Raw genomic sequence first — 14,084 nt, 5'->3', positions numbered from 1 at the left:
GAGTGCTATACAGGTTTGTAGCCTGGAAGTAGTAGATTATACCACATAGCCCAGGTGTATAGTAGGCAATACTATCTAAGTTTGTGTAAGTATACTCTGCAACATTCACACAACGTAAAATTGCTAATTGCATTTATCATAATGCATCCCCATTATTAAGCACTGTATGACGATAGTTGTAAATGATGTGTGTTTATTCTTCCTAGCGGAAGTCTTCAGGTAATAATATTTTAATGTTTTGATTATGAGTAAACTTAAATGTCTCTCCAGATTGCACTGCTGCCAACTGACCATTTTTATATAGATATGTCCTTTTTAGGTGTAGTTTGTTATGTATGTATTATGTCACCATCATACACATATATACACACAAGAGACATACATACACCTCACACATTCACATGTGAATGCTTCATCACCTTTATTACATACCCTAAAATTACAGCATGCTTTATGGAATTGCTGTGGAAGAGGAAGCGGGGTTGTCTACATGAGTCATAAACACTGGAAACTTGAACAGAGCATCCCAACAACAACAACAAAAGCAAACTGAGTACCTGGGAGGGACGAAAAATAAAAATGATAGCTGTTCTCTGGCATATAGATTACCCCAAAGGGGAAAATTATTAAAGAAAAAAGAAATAATGTTTTAAATTTTCAGTAGCATATTTTAGTCATGGTAGAACAAAATATTTTCTAGCTGATGTTAACAGGTGTCATGTATTATTGCAGTGAGAAAGGCTCTTAGCAAACTATGACATTCTTGGTCAGAGTTAAACTCTGTTACCCTTGTTTTTATCTGCCAAATGATCCTGATGTGTGAACTGGGGAATAGAGTGCATGTTTGTATATATAATGCTACAATGCTTACACTATTAACTTCTGTTTATAGCTTGGCCTTTGGAAATGGCTGTTGGGGAAAGGAATTGCTCTAAACTTGAAAATCTTGAGGCATTCTGAAAGATAAACAGTGTTTTACCAAGGTGGGAAAGGTGTCAAAGAGACTTGTCCTTACAGTCTCAAAAAAATAGACTGTTTAGATGCGGCTGCTGTGTTAACCATGAGAAAAGGAAAATAAATTGGCATGACAATTTGCAAACATGTTATAGCAAAAGGTTAGCAATAAAAATAAAATAATTAAAAAGAAAGATGAGAACAAATGAAACCAGGATGGCAAATATAGTTTGATTTTTTTAATCCAAAATCTGAAGATTGGATTTAAAAAAATGTGAAAATCTAAAGTCATCCACAAGTACCCAATTGTATAAGGACTTAAGGAAACCATAAAATCAGTGTTTATGAGCTCAAAGATAGAGTGATAATACAGCAGGAAAATAATGCTTCTTCTGAGTTGAGCAGGCAAAGTAAAATCTGAAAAAAGCCTTGTCAAATCTAAAAAAATCGAGTATGATAGCCGGGCGCGGTGGCTCACGCCTGTAATTCCAGCACTTTGAAAAGCTGAGGCAGGCGGATTACGAGGTCAGGAGTTTGAGAGGCCAGCCTGACCAACATGATGAAACCTGTCTCTACTAAAAATACAAAAATTAGCCGAGTGTGCCGGCGCACCCCTGTAATCCCAGCTACTCAGGAGACTGAGGCTGGAGAATTGCTTGAACCCAGGAGGCGGAGATTGCAGTGAGCCGAGATTGTGCCACTGCACTCCAGCGTGGGTGACAGAGTGAGACTCCATCTGAAAAAAAAAAAAAAAAAAAAAAAGGCCGGGCGCAGTGGCTCACGCCTGTAATCCCAGCACTTTGGGAGGCCGAGGTGGGTGGATCACCTGAGGTCGGGAGTTCGAGACCAGCCTGACCAACATGGAGAAACCCCGTCTCTACTAAAAATACAAAATTAGCTGGGCCTGGTGGCACATCCCTATAATCCCAGCTACTAGGGAGGCTGAGGCAGGAGAATTGCTTGAACCTGGGAGGCGGAGGTTGCAGTGAGCTGAGATTGTGCCATTGCACTCCAGCCTGGGCAACAAGAGTGAAACTCCGCCTCAAAAATAAATAAATAAATAAATAAATAAATAAATAAATAAATAAATAAATAAAAGTGATAGAAACAACTAAAGATTAGATCACTTGTGTAGGGGAGAAAAACTTCCTCCTCTATCCTTTTAGGGTCTCCTCTGGACCTAAAAATTAAACTGACACCAAACATATTAACATCTCTTAGTCTCAGATAAGGTAAATTCAACAAAGATACTGGGATTAATAGACCCCATAAATGTTGATTGGAATAATGACACAGACACTATAGAGTCTAATTTATGGTGACGGATGAGGGTTTTTTTATTGCCAAATGGTCAAATAGTGATGTTGAAAAATATAGTATTCGTATTAGAAATAGTCATATCCTGATGAAAAAACAGTGATTAAAAGACATTCAAAAAAGCGATGATTGAATACTTGATAAAAAGAGGATTGGATATGAGGGAAGTCAGTTCACATGTGGTTATTTCCTAGCAGTTTCTCCCAGATTAATGAGATTAGGGTCATTGGTGTGATTCATCCCTTCGTTCAAATCAGTAAACATATATTAGGTACTCATTTTGCTAAGCATCTTGACTCTTAGTAATGTATCATTGCACTTGTTTTTCTTAATCTCCTGATAAGTTTTACAGTTAAATCTGAGGGTTTAAGGATGGAGATTTTTTTGATGGGAGGAGAAGACACATTTATTGTTTTGCTTATTTCCTTGATTTTAAATGTCAACAGATCGGGTGTGGTGTCTCACGCCTGTAATCCCAGCACTTTAGGAGGCGGAGGCGGGTGGATCACCTGAGGTCAGGAGTTAGAGACCAGCCTAACCAATATGGAGAAACCCCATCTCTGCTAAAAATATAAAATTAGCTGGGCGTGGTGGTGCACGCCTGTAATCCCAGCTACTTAGAAGGTTGAGACAGAAGAATTGCTTGAACCCAGGAGGTGGAGGTTATGGTGAGCGGAGATGGCACCATTGCACTCCAGCCTGGGCAACAAGAGCAACATTCCATCTCAAATAAATAAATAAATAAATAAATAAATAAAGTCAACAAATTTAATAAATATGGCAAGAATTGGAATAAAGATAATGTTTTCTTTCCAAAAACCCATTTGTGGATATACATATGTGTGTATGAATGTATATATATATATGGATAGATATTGATAGCTTGATATCTCAATGGATACACAGCAAATTGTTAGTAGTGGTTAATCCTTTTTTTTTCTTTCTTTCCTTTTTTCTTTTTTTTTAGACAGAGTCTCACTCTGTCACTGGGCTGGAGTGCAGTGGCGCCGATCTCAGCTCAGTGCAACCTCTGCCTTCCAGGTTCAAGCGATTCTCCTGCCTCAGCCTCCCGAGTAGCTGGGATCACAGGTGCCAACGACTATGCCCAGCTAATTTTTTGTATTTTTAGTAGAGACAGGGTTTCATCATGTTTGCAAGGCTGGTCTTGAACTCCTGACCTCGTGATTTGCCCACTTTGGCCCCCCCAAAGTGGTGGGATTACAGGCATGAGCTACTGCGCCTGGCCAGTAGTGGTTAATCCTTAAGAATAGTATTGGTGAGGGTAGAGAAGGTAGGAACTTTAAATTTTACATGATGTATACTTATATATTGGGGTTGGCCAATACCCCAGCACTGATGGGCAATTTATTTTCCTAACCACATTTGTGTGTCTAGGAACTCGTCAAAGAATACAGACCAAGGAAGGGCCTCCTCTATTCATTTCCAGCATTCTACCTTATAAATGTGGATTCGCTCTTATTGTAAAAATGACAGTGTAGAGGAGCATCTTTACACTTCCAGGAGAAATCTTCTTCTGTATAAACTCAAGAATCTTAATCCTCAGTGTGTTTGGGAGCCCAGGTAAGCTTAATATTTAAAAATTATTCAGCACAGTGTGGTATTGCATTTTATATCTAATGCTTTCTCCCCTAAGAAAATTCTAATAGTTCTCCTATTATTCACAAAATAAATGTCTCCCTACTTCCTAGGTTTGTTTTCTTGGGAGTCTTGGAAATCATTATTGTTGTTACCATTACAGTTGTTTTCTCAATAACTGCCTGTTTTAATTTCTTTAGAATACAACAGATATCCTCTCAATCCTCCAAGATAAATAAACCTTAAGCAAATTTAAAACATATGGGAGATAATTATCTCAGACAATAGTTGAATTTCACATCTGAAAGAACCTTAAGAATAATCTTACTAAATCCCCTTATTTTATATAGGAGAAAACAAAGTCTCCATAAAGTGAAATGTTTTGGCCAAGGTCAAACAGCTACTTGCTGACAGAACCAAGTTTGGAAACCTAATTAGTTTTGACTGATCTCTCCTGTCTGTACCTGGGAATGTTTGCTTTCCACACTGTGCCCGTCCTCCCCTTGGCCTAACCCAGTAAGGAAACTTGCCATTTAAGAACATGCTCACCTCAGAGGAATGTTGCAGGGGTGGGACAGGAGAGTAGTTGGGTGTTCATTAATATTGACTTACTAATGGTTACATTGAACACAATGAAGAAATAAAGCCTGTGCTTATTTTTTAAATAATCAAAATAGCTTGGGGGCCCCCATCTACTACCAATATCTTTATATATCGTAGCCACGGTGTTTGCAAATATGTTATTTTATATGGGAGAGTACACACTGTATATCTGTGTATTAGACTTCTTTAGAGAAACAAAACCAAAAGGAGACATATACATATATAGAAGGAGATTTCCTGTGAGGGATTGGCTCACACTATTATGGTGGCTAAGAAGTTCCATGAACTTCTGTAGGCTGAAAGCCCAGGAAACCTAGTGGTATAGTTCCAGTCTAAGCCTAAAGGCCTGAGAACCAGAGGACCCAATGGTGTAAATTCCAGTCTGAGTCTGAGGGCCTGAGAATCAGTTGTACCAATGTCTGAGAGAAGGAGAAAATAAATAAATAAATCCTTCCTCTGCCTGTTGTTCATGTCCGCAGCAGATTGCATTATGCCCACTCAAACAGGTGAGGGCCATCTTCTTTTCTCAGTCTCCTAATTCGAAGGCTAATGACTTCTGGAAACACAGTCACAGACACAATCAGAAATAATGTTTTACCAGCTATCTGAGCATCACTAAACCCAGTCAAGTTTACACATAAAATTAACCAACACAGTCCGTTATCTGTGAATGTCTTCTAAAAGAGAAGCCTCATCATTTTGCATTGTTCTATACCCCCCCCCTTTTTTTTTTGGAGATGGAGTCTTACTCTGTTGCCCGGGCTTGAGTACAGTGGCACAATCTCAACTCACTGCAACCTCTGCCTCCCGGGTTAAAGCGATTCTCCTGCCTCAGCCTCCCAAGTAGATGGGACTACAGGTGCCCAGCTAATTTTATATTTTTAGTAGAGACAGGGTTTCACTATGTTGACCAGGCTGGTCTTGAACTCCTGACCTCAAGTGATCCACCCACCTCAGTCTCCCAAAATGCTAGGATTACAGATGTGAGCCACTGTGCCTGGTTTTTCTATACCATTTTTAAATAAAAATAAACCGTGGCACTAAAATAATAAAATATTACAAATAGTTTATTAATCTGGCCTTTATTATTGACTATAATGTGTCCAAATTGTGTAAGAATCTCCTGACTCAGGAGCTAGTTGCTCTAAGACCTATGACTTCATTCTTGATACTATCATCATCTTTAGGTAAGTATTAATTCCAACTTCATAGGTAGGGTGACATGTGTCCAGGTTTGCCTGTAAGAGTCTTGAATTTTATCTGCAGTCTCATTGTCATTAACAGCAGTGCCTCCTCTCACTCTTAGAGAGTTAAGGTTTAGACAGTAAGGTATAGGGTCATCCATAGGGGGTATAAAATATGTTAGAGAAGGAATTTTCCTATTCCAACTTTAAAACAAATCTCAGCATTTTCTCTTGTTTGAGCTGTATCTGCCCCTTTCTGTATGCAATGTCTAAGTTTTACTTCCTGCCTTCCTAGATTCACTGAAACTCCATATTTGATTTGATGGAACTAGGGTATCTGCCAAATTGACTTTCATTCTGGTTTCCACTGGCTGTCCTACTATAGTGTGTGAATAAGTCTTCCAGGCGTAAAGACAATTAGATTATCAAGAGGAATTTGATGAAGGATTTGTACTTTGCAAAGCAGCTAAATATGTAGTTCCATAGAAACCATGCAAATACAATTGTTTATGTATAGAATCTCATATTTGGGCATGCTGATGCCTAGGAAACCTAATTTTCGCCCATGAAATTTCCTAAGATATTGCCAAATTGTACTCCAAACAATGTCTTTGAGTCTAGTCACCCAATGTCCAAGTTTTAAAAATGTCTAAAATGTATGCTGCCCTTAAAGAGACAGGCAGTTTAGTGTAAAGTATACATGCCTCATAGACAGATGAATGTGATTTTAAATTGTGCAATCACTGTTTTCAGTTATATGCCTCAGTTTCCTCATCTGCAAATAGAGAGAATGTATGAAAAATGTCTTTTACATAATCAATTCTTATAAAATACTAGTTTAATCCAGTTCTAACATTGATATATTTTTCTGTAATTATTTTATGGAGATATTGGGAGTAAGTTTGCCTTCTAACATCTTTCTACCTGTAGTAATTTTAAAATAAACTTTAGGGCCATCTCTCTGTCCTTCCTGCCTGTTTTCAGACTTCCACAGTGTATTACTTAGACATAGAAATGTCACAGTCTTTTAGACAACCTGTCCCTGAATTTTCTCTTCACTTAGCATTCTAAAACCACAATATCCCTTATTTAAAATCTTTCAATGGATACCCGTTTCCTTGAGGATAAAAACCAAACTCCTAGGCCGGGCGTGATGGCTCACGCCTGTAATCCCAACACTTGGGAGGCCAAGGCCAGTGGATCACCTGAGGTCAGGAGTTTGAGACCAGCCTGGCCAACATGGTGAAACCCCGATCCTATGAAAAGTACAAAAATTAACTGGACATGGTGGCAGGCACCTGTAATCCTAGCTACTCAGGAGGCTAAGGCAGGAGAATCGCTTGAAACCAGGAGGCAGAGGTTGCAGTGAGCCAGGATCGCACCAGCCTGGACAACAAAGTGAGACTCTGTCTCAACAACAACAACAAAAAAAAAGATAAACCCCTGAGCCTGACTTTTGCCTGTCTTCCTTTCTGCATACTTTATCTATCAGTCTTGGTTTTTCATTCCACATGCCAGCTCTATAGAACTACTTGAAGTGACCCAAGTGTACCCTATCTCCTACCTGGAATGTTAATCCTCTCCTTCTTCATTCAAATTGTGTTTTGGTTTTATCTCCTCAAGGCAGCCTTCCTTGGTTACTTCCTGTCTTAATTCCCTGCTGCTTCCAGGCTCTCCTGTGAAGTAGTGCTTACCTCCACAATAGTCTGTAAACCACCTCCAAAAACAAAGGTTTCTGAGGCAGGAGTTAGTTTTCTTTGTACCCAAGCATTTGGCACATTATATGGTCTCAACAAATACAGGCACATCAATAAATTCAAGGAAGAAGAAAGGAATTTTTACTTTATTTTCCTGGGGAAATTTGTATTCTGAATAAGAAATGTTATCATCAATGAGATAACAAGAAATTATTACAAAAACTTCATAAGCTAGCACAAGGCCTTATCCACAGAGGCAATTAATAAATATTTTAGCTTTGATTCATTGATGAAATAAATGCCATTTATATACGTAGATTAATGTATAGTCAATACAATAGGAAAATATAGCACTTTTGGTTTTAATGACTTTAAATGAAATTATTTGCCTCTGAGTGACACTAGTGCTCAGGCAAGAAATTCCCTCTCCCTGGTTGTCCCAGGAGGAGGGCTGTCATGGCACTTAGGGAAAGCCATTCTCTTCCTAACAAAGAATCACCCTCTCCTGCTCTTGCCATCACATGACCACCTCTCTGATGTGGCCGTACTTGAAGTGTGGTGAGTCAGTCACATTATCCCACAACGTGTCTGAGCCCCAGGACCCAGAGAGGCTGACTCACTAGAACAGGTAATTAGGAAGCAGTAGGACATGAGACAGGAGAGGAAATCTAATTTACAGTTCACTGGAGGGCTCTGAAAGAGTGTGCAGCAGAGCTTAGATGGGAGATTAAATTATCTGTGAGCTCACCTCTCCAAAATTATTTGGTCTTCCTCCTTTTCATTTAGAAAACATATGTTGCAAGTGCAAAGATTTAGCCTTTGCTCCTGAAGAGTTGGCAGGTGAGGGCAGCTTCTTAAAACCACCTGGAAAGGATAGAATTAGCTCTAGGCTATCTACTGTTTCAGTAAGAGAAATTACTGCAGAATTCAGGAAATGAAAGAGATTTCTGGAAGCTCTTAGGACCTCTAGTAAATGTAATCACATATCTAGTTAGGTACATATGTCCACGAATGATATTCTGGCAAGTCAAGATATTAGCTGGCCTTTGTGTTAATACAATTCGAAAGGTTACAGGTATCTTATGTAGATAAAACTATTTAGGACCCAGCTGGGGCTCTTTCCTCATTTCCTGTCATTCCTAGCTGCTGGAGCCAAAGGGAGATTTGCAGTGTTAAGTCAATTGCAGAAGTAGATTAGATTTTGCTTTCATGTTTATGGACTTACGTTAAATGTTTGTTGACAGAAGAACAGTAGCTCATGCAGAAAGTATAATTAATTCATTAAAGAAATATTTATCAAATGCCTGTTTTATTCTAGATACTGTTCTGAACATTAAGAGTAATGTGGTTCAAAAACCTAAATCTTAGGTTTCTAATCTTATTTATATATCGTGATATCTTTCTGATCTGATAAAACTTACTCTAGAGGAGACATAGCAAACAGTTCAACTGACTACTAAAATGGATAATAAGTAAGGAAGAACAAAAGATCATTTCAGACATAGAAAGTGCTATGAAAGAAAATTAAAATGGGGAAATGGGATGGAGGGTATATGTGGGTGGGAGGATGCTTAACCAGAATGGTAAGGAAATCTTTTTTTCTAAGGAGGTGGCATTTGGTAGCATCATCCTGAATGATGAGAAGGAGACCATTCTGCGAAAATATAAGGGAGGAGCATCCCACAGAGATGTGATAGCAGGTTAGGAAATTCAGTAGATGTATTAATCCGTTTTTATGCTGCTGATAAAGACTTACCTGAGACTGGGTAAATTTATAAAGAAAAAGAGGTTTAATGGGCTCACAGTTCCATTGGCTGGGCAGGCCTCACAACCATGAGGGATGGTTAAAGGCACATCTTACATGGCAGCAGGCAAGATAGAATGAGAACCAAGTGAAAGGTGTTTCCCCTTATAAAACCATCAGATCTCGTGAGACTTGTTCACTACCATGAGAACGGTATGGGGGAAACTGTCCCCATGATTCAATTATCTCCCACCAGGCCCCTCCCACAACACCTGGGAATTATGGGAGCTACAATTCAAGATGAGATTTGGTTGGGGACACAGCCAAACCATATCAGCAGGAAAGATAAACTGAAGCTAAATCATGTAGTACAGGCCGGGCGCGGTGGCTCAAGCCTGTAATCCCAGCACTTTGGGAGGCCGAGACGGGCGGATCACGAGGTCAGGAGATCGAGACCATCCTGGCTAATACGGTGAAACCCCGTCTCTACTAAAAAATACAAAAAAACTAGCCGGGCGAGGTGGCGGGCACCTGTAGTCCCAGCTACTTGGGAGGCTGAGGCAGGAGAATGGTGTAAACCCCGGGGGCGGAGTTTGCAGTGAGCTGAGATCCGGCCATTGCACTCCAGCCTGGGCGACAGAGCGAGACTCCGTCTCAAAAAAAAAAAAAAATCATGTAGTACATAGGAGGCTATGGTTAGGCATTTGTATTTATACTGAGGGCAATGGGAGATTGTGGTAGGGCTGAAGCAGGGGAATTATGGGAAATCACTGGACAATGAAAAGCAAGAGAACAATGGAAAACCAATGGAAGGAATGAAGGAGAGTAATCATGGGAAATTGTTAAACAGCAAAGCAAGGGAATGATGGGAAAGATGAGAAATCATGGGTACAAGGAGGGGAATGATGATTCTGATTCTCTGAGGAGAATGAACAGTGAGAGGTGTACGCATGTGCTGGAATTAGTTTAAGAGAGTTGATGCTTGAGATTTTTATGTGTGTCAGTTTCTGTTAAGAACTTCCATGCATGAAATCTGCCCCCAAGCATAGAATATTAGAATCTAGTAGCTGTTCATGTAGTCACTACTCTTCACTGCATCACCAAAGAACTCTCTGGGATTTCTTAGTAAAAGCCTTCTTCTAGTGTTACTATAAACCTGAAAACTGAGAGGAGGAGATCAAGAGTTAGAGAATTCCGACTGCCTTCCCTATGTTAATATAGCCTGCCCTGGAGTTCACCTCTGCTGAAAGTATTTCTCCCATCAGTGAAATTCAACACCACAGGGCAAACCTTTAAAATACACTGAGTATTCCCCACTAAACTAAACTAGTATTCTGAAATTCAGAGCATTCCCAGAGTAGGGCAACCTGGAGTGCGTCCAAGGACCCTAAATAGAGCAGAACACCAGTTTTAAAAATGGTTGCAAAAATGTTGTGCCGTTTTAGATTGTATTGGATCACATATTGACAGCACATACTTCCCTTCCAATGGGTAGAGATGAGCTATGCCGTGAATTTCGAAGTAGCTTTGAAGGCCAATTTCCTATTGCCTTCACTGGTCACCAAAATTGCTAGTTCCTTCTTTGTTTAGCCTATTTTAGGAGACTTTGGTTCTTGAATTCAATACCCATAATCTATTGTCTATGGCTCAGCCCACTCCTGTTCTAAACAATCTGTTTGTCCGTGACTTGTCTTCACTCTTTCCTTCCTTCCTGCAGCCACTTAACCCTCTGAATCACCTTGACTCATTCCATGTAAAACTCTATGTCTCCTCAAGGCCTACTACCTTTCAAGGTCTTACTCGTATTTCCTTCCTGCTCCTTCTAACGGACTAAAGGTAAAACTGTCAACATCAAAAGTAAAGCTTAAGAAGTAAGAGGAAAATATGGAATATTTTTAGCAAATGCAAGTAATATGTATCAATGTGTCCAACTCTTGTCACATTTGACATATTAATGTTGCTTAACCTTTGCATAGGGCCCAAATAGACATAATCAAAAGAGACTAAAAGGAAAATAGGATGCTGTCATTGTGTCAAAAATCATGAAGTATGGTTTTCCAAAATTTATTTCTCAACATTTATGTTTTGAATCTCAGTTGCTTGTCAGCATTAGAAAAATACTATCATACCCATTAATTTCTCAACATTTTGGAAAATATGTTCCAGCAAATCTAATTGTCATTTTAAATATTAATTACACTTTTATAATTATTTGGTCATAAGCATACTACTTTCTGCCAAAGAACGGAGCAAGCGTAGATGCCTTAAAAGTAGATGAGAAATATTAAAACCAAACAGTGTATTTCTGAGTTAAAGAATGGGTAACAATTTGAAAATAGGCCTTGAATGATCTGAGCATTTCTCATTGTGTCTTGGAATTACAAAGTGTAAAGTAGATTTTGCTTTAAAATTTAAGGAGCCAGATCAAATGGAAAGATTAATAGTGGCCAGAGTGATTTCAATGTGGCCCACCTCACATTTTGGTTTACTTGACCCAGGCAGGATGTTTTAAGGTTAGAGCAACCCAATCGATAGGATATAAGTAAATTGAGGACACATGTTTGAAGTGTGAGACTGAATAAAGAAATAGTTATAGAGAACTGACCTTACTTCCCATGCAAACTCTTTGATTTTATTTGAAAATTCCCTACTTTTCTAAGGAAGTTATTGCTTGTCTGTTACACTATTTCACGTGGGAGGGATGAGATAGATCTTACAAATGTTCATAAGTATTTGTTAAATAAGTGAATGAATGAATGCATTTCAAAAAGGTAATTTTAAAAATTATCATAATAAGCACATCACTTCTTCAGTTAGAGAAAAATAATTTATTCACCAATAAATAGGAAATACATGAAAGACACCAAAGAAAATTATTATGTTATTTCTCTGTTTTATTTAGCAAAGTATACAATCAATAATAATCAAAACCAAATGTGTGTATTCAAAAAATCTTGACAGATTGAAAGTGCGGATTTGTGATAAGAGTGAATGTGTGTCTAGTTTAAGAGCCATGGAGAAGTATCACTGATACTAGGTAGAACACTTACTCTGCCGCCTGTCACAGCACTATGCCTTACTAAAGCAGTACTCTGTAAGGACTAATAGATGTTAGCATCCCCTGAAACATGGCAACTCCTGAATTGTAAACATATTCTGGACAATCAGCAAAGGAAAAGATTATTTCCTAATATAAAAAGAAATTGGAGGTTATAGGGAAAGTGTCAATATTAAGGATTTTAAATCCAAAGGAAATGTTTTCTCTGAGATAGTTCTTACATCCTAATTGTGTTACTGCTCCCTGTCAATTCGTTTGCTTATTATACAAGGATATAGAGGAAAAGATAAACCATTTCCCCTCAGGTATGTTAGTGTAGTGGAAAGAGCATTGAAGCAGGAGTTGTGAAACCTGGTTATCTGTTAACTGTGGCACTAACTAGGCATGTGAGTGACCTTATACAAATCATATTTTTCTCTAGGTTTCACTTCCCTTATCTACAAAATGAGGGCACTGGGCTAAATTATATATAATGTCCTGATGAGCTTTCTATGATTCCTATTTCTTGTCTTGTTTTGTTTTGTTTTGTTTCTAAATGCTCAAATACTACATTATTTAAGGTATATTTCCTTGTAGGTTTTTTTTCCTCTCTCTGTCTCTTTCTTCAATATATGGGATGGGAGGATACTGACTAAGTCTGAGAAGGAGGAGAAAGAAAATTAGCTACAGGAAGAGTTTATATCCCCCTCTACAAGAAAACTTAAATATAGCTACCACTGCTTTGAAAGGAATGGTTTGTGTCCAAACAGCGTTTTCCAGACAAGCTCTGTACTTTTTTGCCAAAAGAATTAACTTTAAACAGAAGGCAGTGGACAGTTAAACAAGAGTCGGCACTGGGAACAGCTGTGCGTAGATCAGACCAGTGACTTATAAGGTACTGTTTTTACTCATTTAAATCTTCAGGGTTCATTTGTTTTGGGGACAAGTATTCTGCGGTCATTTGACCTTTTTTTCCTCCCTGTTCACCTCTATTTTGAGAGAAAATATACTCTTAAAAATATTTTAGCTTTTTAACTGTATTATTTTGTGACTGTTGATATTTGAAACTACTCGGATTTTGCTTTGTTTTGTTAGTGTTTTCAGGAACCAGATGATTGTTGGTGTTGTTTTATTTTAAAGCTTAGTTTAGGTTTGTTTCTTCGTTGTATCTTGTCATGTGTGGTTTTTGTATTTTATTGCTTGTGTTGGATAAAGAGGAATACACTTTAGCATTACAGAATGTACAGAATGTTCTTGACTGGGCAGGAGGGGAGGTTAATGAATCTTCAGCTTGAAATATAGAGCTAATATGGAGCCAATCAGACAAGAGAACCTGATTAGGGCAGTCTAGTCACTTTAACTGATTCAGTCAAGGCTCACTAAACTCATCACAGCTTGGTAGATCTGACCTGGGAAACACAGTTATTTTGATGTGGGGTTTTTGCCTCCAGTTTGCTTCTATACTTAGCTGTTAATTTTAATTCTTCCTTCTCTTTATTCATTTTTTTAAAAAAATTCTAATAAGTCTACTTTTCTTTTCTTTAATAAAGCTTATCTTAGTGTAAGCTCATTCACCTTAATGGAGCAACATTTCTAAGAAGAGTGACATTTTCAAAAAGATTTCAAGTCACTGAGCCATAGAGGGGCTTCCAGAGCAGAAAGGGAATAGTCCAATGTGGCAGAGAAGAAAATCCCTGTGTACCCTAGCATTCCAGGTGTCACTCTTTCCCCAAGGCCCTGGCTAGCTAGTATATAATATTTGCTGCTGGCCAATAAAACAACAATTGAGAACATTAAGGGGTTCAATATATGTGAATTTTCCATAAAGTGAAGTTTAAAAAGTAAACTTTTACCACTGAAAACTTGAAAAGCTTTTGAAAGAATTTAGCCACTTGTGGATCGTTCTCTTTCTGAGATCCACTATATGTTTTGAGCTCTCTCTGGAGGGGACT

General features: G+C 38.5%; 1 protein-coding gene across 3 annotated transcripts in view; it reads left to right on the top strand.

The window, feature by feature from the left end:
• Positions 1-14,084, top strand: part of ARHGAP24 (Rho GTPase activating protein 24) — a 526,450-nt gene that overhangs the window by 292,217 nt on the left and 220,149 nt on the right. Inside the window, exon 1 of one of the 3 annotated variants that reach the window (XM_030915932.1) lies at positions 12,760-13,027. The exons of the other annotated variants lie outside the window; for them this stretch is intronic. The gene's annotated coding sequence lies outside the window, so the exon portion shown is untranslated. Of the gene's footprint in view, positions 1-12,759; positions 13,028-14,084 lie in introns of those variants that run through there. 3 annotated transcript variants of the gene reach the window in all.

Source organism: Rhinopithecus roxellana, chromosome 2 (assembly GCF_007565055.1).
Source record: "Rhinopithecus roxellana isolate Shanxi Qingling chromosome 2, ASM756505v1, whole genome shotgun sequence".
In the NCBI taxonomy this organism is placed as follows: domain Eukaryota; kingdom Metazoa; phylum Chordata; class Mammalia; order Primates; family Cercopithecidae; genus Rhinopithecus; species Rhinopithecus roxellana.
This window is presented reverse-complemented; position numbering and strand designations above follow the sequence as displayed.